Source organism: Tursiops truncatus, chromosome 4 (assembly GCF_011762595.2).
Source record: "Tursiops truncatus isolate mTurTru1 chromosome 4, mTurTru1.mat.Y, whole genome shotgun sequence".
Lineage (NCBI taxonomy): Eukaryota > Metazoa > Chordata > Mammalia > Artiodactyla > Delphinidae > Tursiops > Tursiops truncatus.
In genome coordinates, this window is record NC_047037.1 from 68,329,828 (window position 1) to 68,348,057 (window position 18,230).

The window sequence follows — 18,230 nt, forward strand, 5'->3', positions numbered from 1 at the left end:
TTAACTGGACACAGTGGGGAAAATGAACAGAATGAGTGGCATTAAATGATGAATAGGATATTTCTGGAGTTTTCAAATTCAATAATGGTTAATACCTGGGTTGCAAGGTGGCAATCCACAGTCATCTGTCCTCCAGCCCATTTTATCTAGTCTATATTTGTTACTGGAAAAATTTCACATGTAAGTCCTGATTCTCAGTCTCCTTTTTAAAATGGAAGGTCTGCTAGTCTTACTTGTTAAGAAAAAATTATCCAAACATTGTAAATAACTCAAAAAGATTCTTACATGCTCTTTCAGTCTTAATAGAGCATTGTCTAAAATTTATACAAGATTAACACAATTCTTAAGACTTATACAACTGTCTCAGCCCTCGGCAACCTAGGCCCTAGACTCTAGGGATGAAATATTATTTGATTTACTATGTACTACTGATTAGGGCCAAGACTTTTTAAAGTTAGATGCTCATTTGTAGAAGATTGGTTGTGAATTATTTTTGTCCAGTAGAAAAAATAATCCTGTTGGTAATGGTTTTATTACTTGGTAGGGTATTAACTGGTTTTGTAACTAAATTAATCTTATTTAAACATTCTTTCTTCTATTGACTATATAAATATGCCAGTCTCTCATTTTCTCCTTTGAATCACCTTTATGATCTTGCTAATTTCTTAATTAGATTCACCTTTGACAGGCATTCACTATATGTTTGTAAGACAGTCATGTTTTTATCTTTTGGAAAATTATATTTGAACTTGCTTCATGTTCCTAAAAGGCAACCAATGGCTGAAATAATCAGCAGCTGCTCCCATTAAGCAGGGAGTGCTCTCCAGTTCGACTCAGTCCCCTGCTCCCTCTCTTTATAATCTCAGTCACAGCTCCCTCCCTCATGTGCATGTCCTTCCTGGCCTCTGTTAGCCTATTCACAACTTCTGACTTGTTCCTTGAGGTTTATTGGAGCAGTGGCCCTTACACTTGAACATGAATGTCCAGGAGGGCTTGTTAAAACACAGAGGACCAAGCTCCACCCCCAGAGGCTCACACTCAGTAGGTCTGGGGTGGGGCTCAAGAATTTGCATTTCTCTCAAGATCTCAGGTGACACTGAAGCTCCTGGTGCAGGGACCTCACTTGGAAAATCATTGCTATAATAAGTGGTGGGACTTGAGCTTGGCCTTGATGGGTGAGAAGATACTGTCCCATGATAACAATTTGGCAAGTTGAATACAAGACACTGTAAAGTAAGTTTCACTTGAAAAACTCTTAAAATGAGAATTATAACACATCAGCTAATGGATAGCTTTTCGCATGTTTACTACACTTGAGAATCAACTATTGATGGTACTGAGGAAGGAAAAGAGCAATTATTGTAAATTTATTATAAAGTCAAGGCTCAGGTTAATGACTCCATTTTTTGTTTGTCTTCATTTTAAATTATTTGAGGGCAAGAAAGTCCTAGTAGCCTCCCTAGGGCAATGTCTAACATAAACTCATAGTATGAGCCTGGCAAATACCTAATGACTTACAGTGTATTTCTTTCATTCTTTCTTTCTTTCTTTTTTTTTTTTTCTTTTTGGTTTGACAAAGTGATTCTTAAATGTTTAGCAGCAATAAAGTTTATTTAACCTCTTAGTGTAGATTAGTTTTACCCCATAACAGCATATACTGAAGAAGTTAGGCTGGGTCTAAATAAAGCAGGTGGTGATACTGGATTTCCTCAAACACCATAATATAGGCAGTTCTGTTGTAAAGAAATATATGTGTCTCTGGAAAATAACCTAAAGTTCTACAAAATCATATCCTAAAAATAGGAACAAGCCACTCAAGCCCGTTGACATACAGTGTATATCTATGTATTCTGATGGTTTCCAAAGCCTTTCATAGTCATTATATCCTTCAATGCTTACAAAAATCCAATGAGTTAAAGAGGGCATATGTATTACACAATGTTACACAAAAATATGCTGAGTCTCAGCGGTGCCGTGGCTTTCCCTGGGAAGCACAGCAACATGTGTGGCGACACCCAGGGCTCGTACTTGATTTTTTGCCTTGCTTGTTTACTGCCACACAGTGATGACTAGATTGATAATACCATTAGGCCTTATGGTAAACTAAAAGTTTCTTAAAATACAGTTGGGCCCACAATAAAGAAAAACTTTTGCTCACAAATAGCAGAAAATATCTATTTAAGTTAAAAAAATTTATTTCATACAGCAGTTTATCAGTGACCACTTGGAATAAGATAAAAAATAGACTCCACGCACCCAATTAACCAGCTTCAGATAGCAAAGGAGTGTGCTGACCTTTCTGGAATTTAAAATTTTGCAGAGAGAGAAGATAGAAAGGGAATGTGTGGGAAGGGGATGGATGTTGCAGTCAAAGAAATCTCCCCTCTGTCATTGACTAGCCATGAAACCTTGAAAAATCATCTCACCTACATGAATATGAATTTTCTTGCCTATAAAATAAACTAGGATTTAAACATTAAGATGTTGGATGAATATCTATTGCTCATTCCCACTGAACTGTCAGAATTCTGTTGAATTGTTCAAGCATCAAACCACAGCATATTCCAGAAAAAGCAAATGCAGGCATATTATTGCAGTGCTGATACTATTCCCCACTGATGGTTACATGAAGAAATTGTCAGCACCTATTAGCACCACTGCAGGTGATTTACATGGATATGTCAGGTGTAACATACTGTACAGTCATTTGATGGTGTGGTACGGTGATCAATGAGAAAGAACGAGGCAACAGCTTGAATTACAAAGGAGAAAAGGGGAGAAAACTGGATGAATTGCATTCGTCCTGGATGCAGAAATTTATAAGCGGCATGAAAGGCAATCTACGTAATTGCAGTCTGCATGGAACTGGGAGCAAATGGAAAGAGTGGCTGCAGGGAGGGAGAAAGAGATGAGAAATCTGAGAAACTGGCCACTCTGCATTCCAGACACAGGGATATTTCCTCTGCACACAGCGCCCTGACTAGACTTGCCGGGTTATGTGCCTCACAAAGCAGAAAACAAATGCACTGATGAAAGTGCTGAATTCATTCTCAGACTCGAATACACCTTAAGAGGAAACAGGGAGATGCAACTGGACAGCAACATGGCATTTTGATGCATATGGTGCTGGGATAGATGGCACACCTGGGGTAGCTATGTGCATTTTCCCTGGTGTATAAGCTCATAAATGATAAAATGGGTACTGAAGATTGAGTTTGCTTGGAAATACCAGAAATACTAGAAAACAGACAACACTTTGTCCCCTATTGTAAGAACATAACAGCCTCCAGCTGTGCTAAAACTGACCACCCACTACTTCCCTGGTGGAAATGCAGCAGCAATTCTGTGATTTGTAGTAAAACATCAGCCCTCCCAGGCAACGCTCATTACTGCATGATTGCAGATGTACTATGGTCTAAATTGTATTACAGAAATCTAACCAACTGCACTTAGAAAACCCTGACATTACACTGTCCCCCAGACACCAACACCACCACTGAATCACAGCGAGAGAAAAACAAGCTGCATTTCCTGCACATTACTGAAAGAGAATATTTTATACTGTTTGGGACCCTAGAGGCTGGATTGTTCACACTCAGCTACGTTAAGCTCTCTACCCGGCAGATAACTCGGTCCTTGGGTAATTCATAATAATTCCAAGTATTTTTCATGTGCTAGGGAATGGATAAGCATTTTACATTGATAACTTTTCCCCCTCTGAAGTACAAGCTGCTCTGAAGCTGAGATCCTGGTTGATTCATCACTTGGGGGCATGGGGGTTTTGGGTCTTGATATCCTTACAGAACAGTGTGTCTCAAGCATACACATCTCACGCCTACAGACCTCCCAGGGATTTTGTCAAAATGCAGATTCTGTGTCATCAGGTCTGGAGTAGAACCTGAGACTCTGCATTTCTAAGAAGAACCAGGTGCTGCCCTATAGTATACGGCACAGCAAAGAGCAGATGCTCTATAAAGTTAAATGGACCAGAGTAAAGGCACTCAGATTAGCCAACCATGTTCCAAATCCAAGGAGTAGCATGAACTAGTAGGTTTCCTCCAGCTCTAAATTCCAACTTACTTTTTAAGTATAGAATCCTATGGACCTGAGTTTGAGCCTTAACTTTGTCGTTTACTAACTCTGAGACCTTGGATAAGTTAACTTCTCTGAACCTCATTTTCTTATCTGTAAAATGGCTAGACTACCTACATACTACCCATATTACCTGTTAAACAGTATCTACCTCAGAAGGTTGTTATGAGGATTAAATAATACACTTAAAATACATAGTACATGCCTGGCATCTGGGAGATAATGATGAAAATCAATATTATTATTGCCATTTGTGCAAGTATCTCTAATTACTAGTTTCTAACCTTAGCAGAAGGATGAGAGTAATTTTTATGGGGGAAATATTTATCATTTACTAAACTAATACATATCTATTGAGGGCTTTTCTGAGCCAGACATAGTCTAGAACTGAAGACCCCTCATTTAAGAAGTCATAAAATGGCCATGCTTCCAAATAGCTGACATTCTAGTGGGAGGAGAAAACAATAAATAATTAAACATATAAATAAATATAGTGATAAAAGCTTTTTAAAAGTGAAACATCCAATTATATGACCTTCTGGAAAAATCAAAACTACGGCAGTAAAAAGATCAGTAAAGAGACAGTAAGAAGATCAGAGGTATAAGAGGAGGGAGGAATGAACAGGCGGAGCACAGTGGATTTTAGGGCGGCAGAAATATTTTGTATGATACTATAATGGTGGATACATGTCATTATATATTTGCCAAACCCACAGAATGTACAACACCAAGAGTTAACCCTAATGTACACTATGGACGTTGGGTGATTATAACATGTCAATGTAGGTTCATCAATCATTAAAAATAAAGTGCCATTCTGGCGCAGAATGCTGATAACAGGGGAGGTTAGGTATGCATGGGGGCATGGGGTACAAGGGAAGCTCTCTATGCTTTCTGCTCAATTTTGCTGTGAACTTAAAACTGCTGTAAAAAATCAAGTCTATTTAAAATATAAGAGAGGGAGGGAGGGAGGAAAGGAGGCAGGCAGGGAGGGAGGGAGAGAGAGAGAGAAAGAGAGAGAGAGAGAGAGAGAGAGAGAGAGAAGAGAGAAAGAGAGAAAGAGAGAAAGAGAGAGAGAAAGAGAGAAAGAGAAAGAGAGAAAGAGAGAAAGAAAGAAAGAAAGAAAGAAAGAAAGAAAGAAAGAAAGAAAGAAAGAAAGAAAGAAAGAAAGAAAGAAAGAAAGAAAGAAGCTTCAAGGTGGCGGAAGAATAAGACACGGAGATCACCCTCCTCCCCACAAATACATCAGAAATACATCTACACGTGGAAAAACTCCTACAGAACACCTACCGAACGCTGGCAGAAGACCTCAGACCTGCAAAAGGCAAGAAACTCCCCACGTACCTGGGTAGGGCAAAAGAAAAAAGAAAAAACAGAGACAAAAGAATAGGGACAGGACCTGCACCTTGGGGAGGGAGCTGTGAAGGAGGAAAAGTTTCCACACACTAGGAAGTCCCTTCGCGGGCGGAGATTGCGGGTGGCAGAGGGGGAAGCTTCGGTGCCACTGAGGAGAGCACAGCATCAGGGTGTGGAGGGCAAAGCGGAGAGATTCCCGCTCAGAGGATCAGTGCCGACCGGCACTCACCAGCCCGAGAGGCTTGCCTGCTCACCCACTGAGGTGGGCGGGGCTGGGAGCTGAGGCTCGGGTTTCGGAGGTCGGATCCCAGGGAGAGGACTGGGGTTGGCTACGTGAACACAGCCTGAAGGGGGCTAGAGCACCTCAGCTAGCCGGGAGGGAGTCCGGGAGAAAGTCTGGAGCTGCTGAAGAGGCAAGAGACTCTTTCCTGCCTCTTTGTTTCCTGGTGCGCGAGGAGAGGGGATTCACAGCGCTGCTTAAAAGAGCTCCAGAGACGGCGTGAGCCGCGGCTATCAGCGCGGACCCCAGAGACGGGCATGGCACGCCAAGGCTGCTGCTGAAGCCACCAGGAAGCCTGTGTGCGAGCACAGGTCACTATCCACACCTCCCCTCCCGAGAGCCTGTGCAGCCCGCCACTGCCAGGGTCCCATGATCCAGGCACAACTTCCCCCGGGAACGCATGGCGCGCCTCAGGCTGGTGCAACGTCACGCCGGCCTCTGCCGCCGCAGGCTCGTCCCGCAACCGCACCCCTCCCGCCCCCTGCCCTGAGTGAGCCAGAGTCCCCGAATCAGCTGCCCCTTTAACCCCGTCCTGTCTGAGCGAAGAACACACGCCCTCAGGCGACCTACACGCAGAGGCGAGTCCAAATCCAAAGCTGAACCCTAGGAACTGTGCGAACAAAGAAGAGAAAGGGAAATCTCTCCCAGCAGCTTCAAGAGCAGCGGATTAAATCTCCACAATCAACTTGATTTACCCTGCATCTGTGGAATACCTGAATACACAACGAATCACCCAAAATTGAGGAGGTGGGCTTTGGGAGCAATGATATACATAATTATTTCCCTTTTTCTCTTTTTGTGAATGTGTATGTGTATGCTTCTGTGTGTGATTTTGTCTGTATAACTTTGCTTTTACGATTTGTCCTATGGTTCTCTCTGTCCGTGTTTTTGCTTTTTTTTTACTTTTAAAAAAAATTTTCTCAATAATTATTTTTTATTTTAATAATTTTATTTTACTTTATTTTATCTTCTTTCTTTCTTTCTTTCTTTCTTTCTTTCTTTCTATTCTTTCTCCCTTTTATTCTGAGCCATGTGGATGACAGGCTCTTGGTGCTCCAGCCAGGCGTCAGGGCTGTGCCACTGAGGTGGGAGAGCCAACTTCAGGACACTGGTCCAACTGAGACCTCCCACCTCCATGTAATATCAAACGGCGAAAATCTCCCACAGAACTCCATCTCAACACCAAGACCCGGCTTCACTCAACGACCAGCAAGCTACAGTGCAGGACACCCTATGCCAAACAACTAGCAAGACAGGAACACAGCCCCATCCATTAGCAGAGAGGCTTCCTAAAATCATAATAAGCCCACAGACACCACAAAACACACCACCAGACGTGGACCTGCCCACCAGAAAGACAAGATCCAGCCTCATCCACCAGAACACAGGCACTAGTCCCCTCCACCAGGAAGCCTACACAACCCACTGAACCAACTTTAGCCACTGGGAACAGACACCAAAAACAATGGGAACCACGAACCTGCAGCCTGCAAAAAGGAGACCCCAAACACAGTAAGATAAGCAAAATGAGAAGACAGAAAAACACACAGCAGATGAAGGAGCAACATAAAAACCCACCAGACCTAACAAATGAAGAGGAAATAGGCAGTCTGCCTGAAAAAGAATTCAGAATAATGACAGTAAACATGATCCAAAATCTTGGAAATAGAATAGAGAAAATGCAAGAAACATTTAACAAGGACCTAGAAGAACTAAAGATGAAACAAGCAAAGATGAACAAACAATAAATGAAATTAAAAATACTCTAGAAGGGATCAATAGCAGAATAACTGAGGCAGAAGAACGGGTAAGTGACCTGGAAGATAAAATAGTGGAAATAACTATTGCAGAGCAGATTAAAGAAAAAAGAATGAAAAGAACTGAGGACAGTCTCAGAGACCTCTGGGACAACATTAAATGCATCAACATTCGAATTATAGGGGTCCCAGAAGAAGAGGAGAAAAAGAAAGTGACTGAGAAATTATTTGAAGAGAGTATAGTTGAAAACTTTCCTAATATGGGAAAGGAAATAGTTAATCAAGTCCAGGAAGCACACAGAGTCCCATACAGGAAAAATCCAAGGATAAACATGCCAAGACACATATTAATCAAACTGTCAAAAATTAAATACAAAGAAAACATATTAAAAGCAGCAAGGGAAAAACAACAAATAACACACAAGGGAATCCGCATAAGGTTAACAGCTGATCTTTCAGCAGAAACTCTGCAAGCCAGAAGGGACTGGCAGGACATATTTAAAGTGATGAAGGAGAAAAACCTGCAACTAAGATTACTCTACCCAGCAAGGATCTCATTCAGATTTGATGGAGAAATTAAAACCTTTACAGACAAGCAAAAGTTGAGAGAGTTCAGCACCACCAAACCAGCTTTACAAAAAATGCTAAAGGATCTTCTGTAGGCAAGAAACATAAGAGAAGGAAAAGACCTATAATAACAAACCCAAAACAATTAAGAAAATGGTAATAGGAACATACATATCGATAATTACCTTAAGTGTAAATGGATTAAATGCTCCCACCAAAAGACACAGACTGGCTGAATTGATACAAAAACAAGACCCATATATATGCTGTCTACAAGAGACCCACTTCAGACCTAGAGACACATACAGACTGAAAGTGAGGGGATGGAAAAAGATATTCCATACAAACGGAAACCAAAAGAAAGCTGGAGTAGCAATTCTCATATCAGAAAAAAATAGACTTTAAAATAAAGACTATTAGAAGAGACATAGAAGGACACTACATAATGATCAAGGGATTGATCCAAGAAGAAGATATAACAATTGGAAATATTTATGCACCTAACATAGGAGCACCTCAGTACATAAGGCAAATACTAACATCCATAAAAGGGGAAATCGATAGTAACACATTCATATAGGGGACTTTAACACCCCACTTTCACCAATGGGCAGATCATCCAAAATGAAAATAAATAAGGAAACACAAGCTTTAAATGGTACATTAAACAAGATGGACTTAATTGATATTTATAGGACATTCCATCCAAAAACAACAGAATACACATTCTTCTCAAGTGCTCATGGAACATTCTCTGGGATAGGTCATATCTTGGGTCACAAATCTAGCCTTCGTAAATTTAAGAAAATTGAAATCGTATCAAGTATCTTCCGACTACAACGCTATGAGACTCGATATCAATTACAGGGAAAGATCTGTAAAAAATACAAACACATGGAGGCAAAACAACACACTACTTAATAACGAAGTGATCACTGAAGAAATCAAAGAGGAAATCCAAAAATACCTAGAAACAAATGACAATGGAGACAGGACGACCCAAAACCTATGGGATGCAGCAAAAGCAGTTCTAAGAGGGAAGTTTATAGCAATACAATCCTACCTTTAGAAACAGGAAACATCTCGAATAAACAAGCTAACCTTGCACCTAAAGCAATTAGAGAAAGAAGAACAAAAAACCCCACAAAGTTACCAGAAGGAAAGAAATCATAAAGATCAGGTCAGAAATAAATGAAAAAGAAATGAAGGAAACAATAGCAAAGATCAATAAAACTAAAGGCGGGTTCTTTGTGAAGATAAACAAAGTTAATAAACCATTAGCCAAACTCATCAAGAAAAAAAGGGAGAAGACTCAAATCAATAGAATTAGAAATGAGAAAGGAGAAGTAACAACTGACACTGCAGAAATACAAAAGATCATGAGAGATTACTACAAGCAACTCTATGCCAATAAAATGGACAACCTGGAAGAAATGGACAAATTCTTAGAAATGCACAACCAGCTGAGACTGAACCAGGAAGAAATAGAAAATACGAACAGACCAATCACAAGCACTGAAATTGAAACTGTGATGAAAAATCTTCCAACAAACAAAAGCCCAAGACCAGATGGCTTCACAGGCGAATTCTATCAAACATTTAGAGAAGAGCTAACACCTATCCTTCTCAAACTCTTCCAAAATATAGCAGAGGGAGGAACACTCCCAAACTCATTCTACGAGGCCACCATCACCCTGATACCATAACCAGACAAGGATGTCACAAAGAAAGAAAACTACAGGCCAATATCACTGATGAACATAGATGCAAAAATCCTCAACAAAATACTAGCAAACAGAATCCAACAGCACATTAAAAGGATCATACACCATGATCAAGTGGGGTTTATTCCAGGAATGCAAGGATTCTTCAAAATACACAAATCAATCAATGTGATACACCATATTAACAGATTGAAGGGTAAAGCCATAGGGTCATCTCAATAGATGCAGAGAAAGATTTTGACAAAATTCAACACCGATTTATGATAAAAACCCACAGCCAACATCGTCCTCAATGGTGAAAAACTGAAACCATTTCCACTAATATCAGGAACAAGACAAAGTTGCCCACTCTCACCACTCTTATTCAACATAGTTTTGGAAGTTTTAGCCACAGCAATCAGAGAAGGAAAGGAAATAAAAGGAATCCAAATTGGAAAAGAAGTAAAGCTGTCACTGTTTGCAGATGACATAATACTATACATAGAGAATCCTAAAGATGCTACCAGAAAATACTGGCGCTAATCAATGAATTTGGTAAAGTAGCAGGATACAAAATTAATGCACAGAAATCTCTGGCATTCCTATACACTAATGATGAAAAATCTGAAAGTGAAATCAAGAAAACACTCCCATTTACCATTGCAACAAAAAGAATAAAATATCAAGGACAAACCTACCTAAGGAGACAAAAGACCTGTATGCAGAAAATTATAAGACACTGATGAAAGAAATTAAAGATGATACAAATAGATGGAGAGATATACCATGTTCTTCAATTGGGAGAATCAACATTGTGAAAATTACTCTACTACCCAAAGCAATCTACAGATTCAATGCAATCCCTATCAAACTACACCGGCATTTTTCACAGAACTAGAACAAAAAATTTCACAATATGTATGGAAACACAAAAGACCCTGAATAGCCAAAGCAATCTTGAGAATGAAAAACGGAGCTGGAGGAATCAGGCTCCCTGACTTCAGACTATACTACAAAGCTACAGTAATCAAGACAGTATGGTACTAGCACAAAAACAGAAATATAGATCAATGGAAGAGGATAGAAATCCCAGAGATAAACCCACGCACATATGGTCACCTTATCTTTGATAAAGGAGGCAGGAATGTACAGTGGAGAAAGGAAAGCCTCTTCAATAAGTGGTGCTGGAAAAACTGGACAGATACATGTAAAAATATGAGATTAGATCACTCCCTAACACCATACACAAAAATAAGCTCAAAATGGATGAAAGACCTAAATGTAAGGCCAGAAACTATCAAACTCTTAGAGGAAAACATAAGCAGACCACTCTATGACATAAATTATGGAAGATCCTTTTTGTCCCACCTCCTAGAGAAATGGAAATAAACACAAAAATAAACAAATGGGACCTAATGAAACATCAAAGCTTTTGCACAGCAAAGGAAACCATAAACAAGACCAAAAGACAACCCTCAGAATGGGAGAAAATATTTGCAAATGAAGCAACTGACAAAGGATTAATCTCCAAAATTTACAAGCAGCTCATGCAGCTCAATAACAAAAAAACAAACAACCTGATCAAAAAATGGGCCAAAGACCTAAATAGACATTTCTCCAAAGAAGATATACAGACTGCCAACAAACACATGAAAGAATGCTCAACATCATTAATCATTAGAGCAATGCAAATCAAAACTACAATGAGATATCATCTCACACTGGTCAGAATGGCCATCATGAAAAAATCTAGAAACAATAAATGCTGGAGAGGATGTGGAGAAAAGGGAACACTCTTGCACTGCTGATGGGAATGTGAATTGGTACAGCCACTATGGAGAACAGTATGGAGTTTCCTTAAAAAACTACAAATAGAACTACCATATGACCCAGTAATCCCACTACTGGGCATATACCCTGAGAAAACCATAATTCAAAAAGAGTCATGTACCAAAATGTTCATTGCAGCTCTATTTACAATAGCCAGGACATGGAAACAACCTAAGTGTCCATCATCGGATGAATGGATAAAGAAGATGTGGCACATATATACAATGGAATATTACTCAGCCATAAAAAGAAACGAAGTTGAGCTATTTGTAATGAGGTGGATGGACCTAGAATCTGTCATACAGAGTGAAGTAAGTCAGAAAGAGAAAAACAAATACCGTATGCTAACACATATATATGGAACTTAAAAAGAAAAAAAATGGTCATGAAGAACCTAGGGGCAAGACCAGAATAAAGACACAGACCTACTAGAGAATGGACTTGAGGATACGGGGGGGGGGGGGGAAGGGTAAGCTGTGACAAAGTGAGAGAGTGGCATGGACATATATACACTACCAAACATAAACTAGATAGCTAGTGGGAAGCAGCTGCATAGCACAGGGAGATCAGCTCGGTGCTCTGTGACCTAGAGGGGTGGGATAGGGAGTGTGGTAGGGAGGGAGATGCAAGAGGGAAGAGATATGGGGACATATGTATAACTGATTCACTTTGTTATAAAGCAGAAACTAACACACCATTGTAAAGCAATTATACTCCAATAAAGATGTTAAAAAAAATTCAACATACTAAAGTTGACCCTTGAACAACACAAATTTGAAATGCATGGGTCCACTTATACATAGCTTTTGTTCAATAAATGCATATATGGACTGTAAAAAAAAAAGAAAGAAAGGGAGAGAGAGGTAAAAAAGAAAGAAGGAAAGAAAGAAGGAAAGAAAGAAAGAAAGAAAGAAAGAAAGAAAGAAAGAGACAAAGGAAAGAAGGAAGAAAAGGAAAGAAAGAAAAGAAAGAAGAGAGGAATCAAAGGGACAGAGAGCAGCTGACGGGGGTGGGTAGGGTGGTGAGGGGTCTTGAGATACTGTGGTCAGGGAAGTTCCCTCTGAGGAGATGGTGTTCGTGGAAAACTTGAATGATGAGGAAGAGCCAATTATACAAACCCATCTCTTACCTCTTCCTTCAAATTTTAAGCCCATGTTGTGTCTGTGGACATATTGAAGGTTGCACATATTCTCAGAGGTGTGACATGGAGTTGATTAGGCTGATGAGAAGTGTCCACTCTAAGAGGCACACAAGTTGCTGCCACAGTATGTGTGCAAATCAGTTTCTAAACGACAAAATTTCAATAGGTACTTGCTGAGGAGAAAATCTAGGATTCCACTATGTGTATAACCCAGGCAAAATGCTGCTGATTGTGAATATCTGGCTTTTCTAAAGAAATCAATGTACATTAATAATAGGGCTTCCCTGGTGGCGCAGTGGTTGAGGATCCGCCTGCCGATGCAGGGGACACAGGTTCGTGCCCCGGTCCGGGAGGATCCCACATGCCGCGGAGCGGCTGGGCCCGTGAGCCATGGCCACTGAGCCTCCGCGTCCGGAGCCTGTGCTCTGCAACGGGAGAGGCCACAACAGTGAGAGGCCCGCGTACTGCAAAAAAAAATTAAAAAAAATAAAAATAAATAAAAAAATAATAATAATAACTGTCATTCACTTGGCATTATCTGATCTATCTGCCATGTATCTGATGCTCATTATCTCATTGATCATCACAGAGAGCCCTTTAGCAAAAAGATGGTTATTCTCCTTTTACACAGAAGGAAAAGAGGCTTAAGAAGTTATATAAACTGTTCAAGGTCATACAGTTATTAAATACCAGAGCCAAGATTTGAACCCAAGTCTGCGCTACTCCAAGTTCAGGCTTCCAACCAAAAACTTCCCTTCAGCAAACTTCTGACTTCCCTCTAAGTCAGGAACATGAATGTTCCTCTTCAAAACAGTGTGCTATATCTGAGAGCAAGCGCAGTAGCAGGCTGAGCAAACCGTGTGAATACAAATGTTTATTTCTGGAACATAGTAAGAATGCAAAGACACAGCTTCAAGGCCAACACACACAAACACACACACACACACACACACACACACACACACACACACACACACACACATATCTGGCCACAATTTGTCTTTTATTTCTGATTGCTTCTCCCTAACTTTTGTAATGTTTTCATCGTGGGACCACAAAGTGAGTCATTAGTCAGCCATTCTTGGCCATAAGAAGCCGCTATTTGGCCTAGGTTGGGGGGAAAATGCATATGAAGCTGCCAAATCTCACAGCAATTCCTGTGAGTCCAGGGAGACCGTATCAGGGTCCTTTGGGGCAGCATGAGAGGAGCAGTTCCGCTGAGAGCGGAGCACCAGGAGAGGGTCTCTCAACATCACAGAAAGAAAACGGAGGCTTGGAACAAGAGGGCAAGGAAGGAGGAATGGGGTGGTGTTTGGAGTTAGTGGAAGAGGAGGGTTTTGAGAGATGTTGGACTTGAGTCCTCACCCTACTGCTCACAAGAGCTTCTGTTTCTTTAAAAAATGCCGACAGCAACACTGGGGAGAGGAAGGCTAAATGTGATGTGATCGCTATTACCTATGCCGGACACCTCATGTGCTCCCCAAATATCCTGGTTTCTTTGTCGGAGCAAAGGATTTTCTTCATTTTCAACGCACTGTTTTAAAAATATGTTGATTATTATTCATGTTACTCTGGTGCATGCTTCATTAATTTCATTTAAGCTCTCCATCTATTTCAACAGAACTTTGACAGCTTAAAAAAGAGGCATAGACATTTTGTCAGTGGAAATTTTCTTTTCAGCCCTTGCCATTTTAACACCAGCTAATAAGAACAGTTAACATTCCCTGAGCTCTTACTCTGAGCCAGTCACCGTCCCAAAGAGACTGAATTTAGCATCACAACAACCTTGCTAAGGAGATGCATTATCACGCCATTTTACAGATAAGGAAACTGTGACACTGAGGAATAAGTAGTTTGCCCAAGTCACATACCTAGTAGGTGGTAGAAGCAGGATCAGAACATGACTCCATGGCTCCATTAGCTATGTGGAAAAATATCTACCAGAAGGAGAGGAATATGTACCAAATTTGATGCTTTATCCCCTTATGGGAAGCCATCAGCAAGACGCAGAGCCTGACTTTTAGATCTGCACAGAACCTACTCTCCTATGACAGGATCTTCTCACATTTTCAGCCAGATAAACAGTTCATGCTGGGCAAGGCCCAGACCACCCAGCAAACAGAAAAGGTTGCAAATTCCTTCTGACTTTCTGGGAAGATGCTCTCACATCTAGAAGCAGATAACTCCATTATTTCTAGTTTACTGTGAACCTCTAATTTGCTGATGATTGAATAATGCAGCCTTCTGGGAAAATCCGGGTCTCAGTTTTAAGTCTCTAACTCTTATACCAATTTGATAAGCGGTACAGACATAACATGGCTCTTTAGGTCATCTAAATTTACCAGCTCTGAAAGATTTAATGCAGAAGAAGTCCATCATGGCATGGTCAGTTCCACGTATTCTGGCACTCAACCAACTTAGTGAGGCAGGCTTATAGAAGATACTAAAAAAGGCTGAGCTCTAATAGCATCCAGCTTAAGGGAAGAATCTATAGTTACTTCACAAGTTCTGTGTTCCTTCTAGATAGAGCTTTTATTACTCTCTTCTGCCCCTTGGCTACTTTTAATGATTGGTGTATAGATAGGTCAAATAAACTAAAATTCTGCAAATTCTATCTATTTGTTATACAGGCCTGGTGTGTTGATTCTGGACAGTAGGCATAAACTTAATATCTGCATAAACAGATAACTGTTTCAAGCGCTGAATGGATGATGCTTATCCAGGCTCTGAACATGTTTGATCAGCTGGTTTTGGGGGAAAATATAACCCCATGTTTGAATAAATTTGGGGATTTATTACCATCCCCCTTCTTGGACATTCAGTGGCCCAGGGAATCTCTCTGCACTCGAGGGAATTGAAGGAGAGGCGGTAGAGATTGCAGGAAGAGCCTTTCTTAGGCTTGGCCCCTGTTAGACAGCCATGCAGTGTCTCTGGGGTAATAATCATGCTTGGCCTTCATGCCACCACATAGCTCTATATACAACCATTTATCTCAGCCAGGGAGAGTTGCAACCAAAGCCAGTTCTTTGCCATGAAAACAAACCAGCCAGAGAAGTAGACTAATGGCTCCAGTTTTAAAAAGATGCTTCAAGTGACGGGAGGAAGTATGCTCTGGTTTGCCTTCCATGAGCCTTCCCTTGGGATACTCCTACCTACCTCTTTTCTTTGTATGTTCCTCACATTTTTGGACCAGACTTTTGCATTTGTTGATTTACTGAGTTTGTATAAGGTTTCCTTTGACTGCCTTTTACATCATTTGGAAGAGAGAGAAGTCAAGGTTTGCTTTATTCTGTCAAGTTAGGATTTGTTCTTATGCTTAATTAAAAACAAATGATTAATAAAGGAGATTGATTAAATAAATTAAGATGGATCCATATGATGGAATACTTTGTGGAATTAGAACTATCATGGAAAAAACATTTACCATATACTAAGAAAAAATTGAGTGGAAGATGCAAAGCTATGTATGATACAAAATAAGACACATAAGTTATGTCGATGGAATAAGATTATGAGCGTTGTTTATTTTCTCCTTTTACTTATTATACATTTCTTAAATCTTCTAAGGTGAACATATATTAATTTCAAAACAGTAAGATGAGCCAAAGCCAATAATCTGTGATATTTTTAATGGAAACCAAATAAATAGAAATTAGTTTTCTTTACAACCCTCCTACAAGAGACATGTTACTTGATGTCCAAACTGTACTTTGAGATTTAAATTGACTTAACTATTCAGAGTTGAATGTTCTCAGATTTTTGAAGGAAAGAAACTAATTAATGCTGATAAAATGCTTTCGAACCACAGACTTCGAGATAGATAAATAATACTGAAAACACAAGACGGTGACCTTGCCCTGCTCAGTTTTCTTGCTGGGAAGATGTGTTACTCCATTTACCGCTCTTTTGCTGATTTTTTTGTTTTGCTTTCTTTCTTTTTTTGTTTTCTACTTCAAAGCAAAAAAGTTTTTGCTGACCAGTAGAAAGCTTGTTGAAGACAATTATTCCTTGAAGACTTTCTTTGCACAATTTCCCTGCTAAAAATTTCTCAGGAAAGAGATTAGTGACTTTATTGTGCAGTTTGTGCCTTATTGATTTTCCCCAAGCTCTTTCTCATTTTGTTTATGAGCATTTTTATACTAATGGCTCTTCTGGTAGAGGTAATAATGAAGACAGCCTCCTCACATGTGCACCACAGGTACCTTGCCCTGTTTTATTTTTCTAGAACAGTATGATGAGAAGGTGTCTGCTGCACAAATATGACACTGAAAGCTAAGAGCTAAACAATATGGGATCCACTTCATTTCTCTGGATCTAACTGAATGATCATGTTTGGGTTTCAAATACGTGCAATGGATAAACGGTCCAAGGAATGACCCTTCGATGGAACAAATGCTCTTTGACCTGTAGATGTTCAATACAATTTGCCAAATATTTACAAACATTTGCCTAGAGTTGTGGCATGTTCAAAGAGAAATCAGCTATGGAACAACTTCCCCAATCATCCTTCCAGTTAAGGGAAGTGGAAGATGAATGATCACAAGTGCACTGGATAAGCAAACCTTAAAGACATATTCCCACCAATACTTATATTATTGGGAACATCCAAAATGGAATCTTTGATGAGTAAAATTCCAACAATGTGCACAGGCTTAAAAATGCAAGCTTTTCTCAGTAATTAGGCATAAGATCTCAAAACGTCACTTATAAATTTACAATTGTAATACAGCCATTAAATGAAGGAATGTAAATTAATTCATTTCTCAGTAGCAAGAACGATCAACCTTGGAATGATGGATGGGTTACTTATTGGATCAAAGTCAGAGTGACACGTGGTCCCCTGGCATCCTAGTGTTGCTCTCCATCTCCATCGCTCCCCACTAAAGACAGTACCATTCAACTCTCCCACACAAACAGGCTAGCTCCCAGGAGTATGGAGATGAGAAGTATTCAATGTGGCATGCCATGTATTCCTACTACAGATCATTTTATTTCTAAATTATCATTTCCCCCATGCTTTTAAAATTTCTTTAATTGAATTTTAAGAATTTTTTTTCCTCTAAGGGTCAATGTTCACTGTGGTTAAAGCTAAAATTATTTCCTCTAAACTCTCCCTTTTACATGAATCTACTGCATAAATCCTCTGTTCACCCGCCCTTATATTTCTAAATCTAGATTGAAATGCAGATAGTAGAACAGGGTCTTTAGTACAGCATTCAGGATGCTTTTAACCACTGACAAAAAGAAAAAAAAAAAAAAAGCTTATAGCCCCCAAGCATCTTTTAACTTATAAAAAACTTCAGTGGTGGTTGGAAAAGGATTTGAGCTGTTCAGGAAAGAGAGACACTATTTAGTTTAAGCTAAACAATCTTTCTGTGCCATTCCTTAAAATTGCTCACTACCTCAAATACACTGACAGAGCAAAATATGTTTTCCTCTTGTTGCTATAGGTGTTTAGATTCTTTTAAACTAACATTAATCTCTTCCGGTAATACTAAATTAAA

General features: G+C 39.8%; 1 protein-coding gene across 2 annotated transcripts in view; it reads right to left on the minus strand.

Annotated features, from left to right (window-relative positions):
* Window positions 1-18,230, minus strand: part of FGF12 (fibroblast growth factor 12) — a 567,554-nt gene that overhangs the window by 447,080 nt on the left and 102,244 nt on the right. The gene's annotated exons all lie outside the window — the stretch shown is intronic.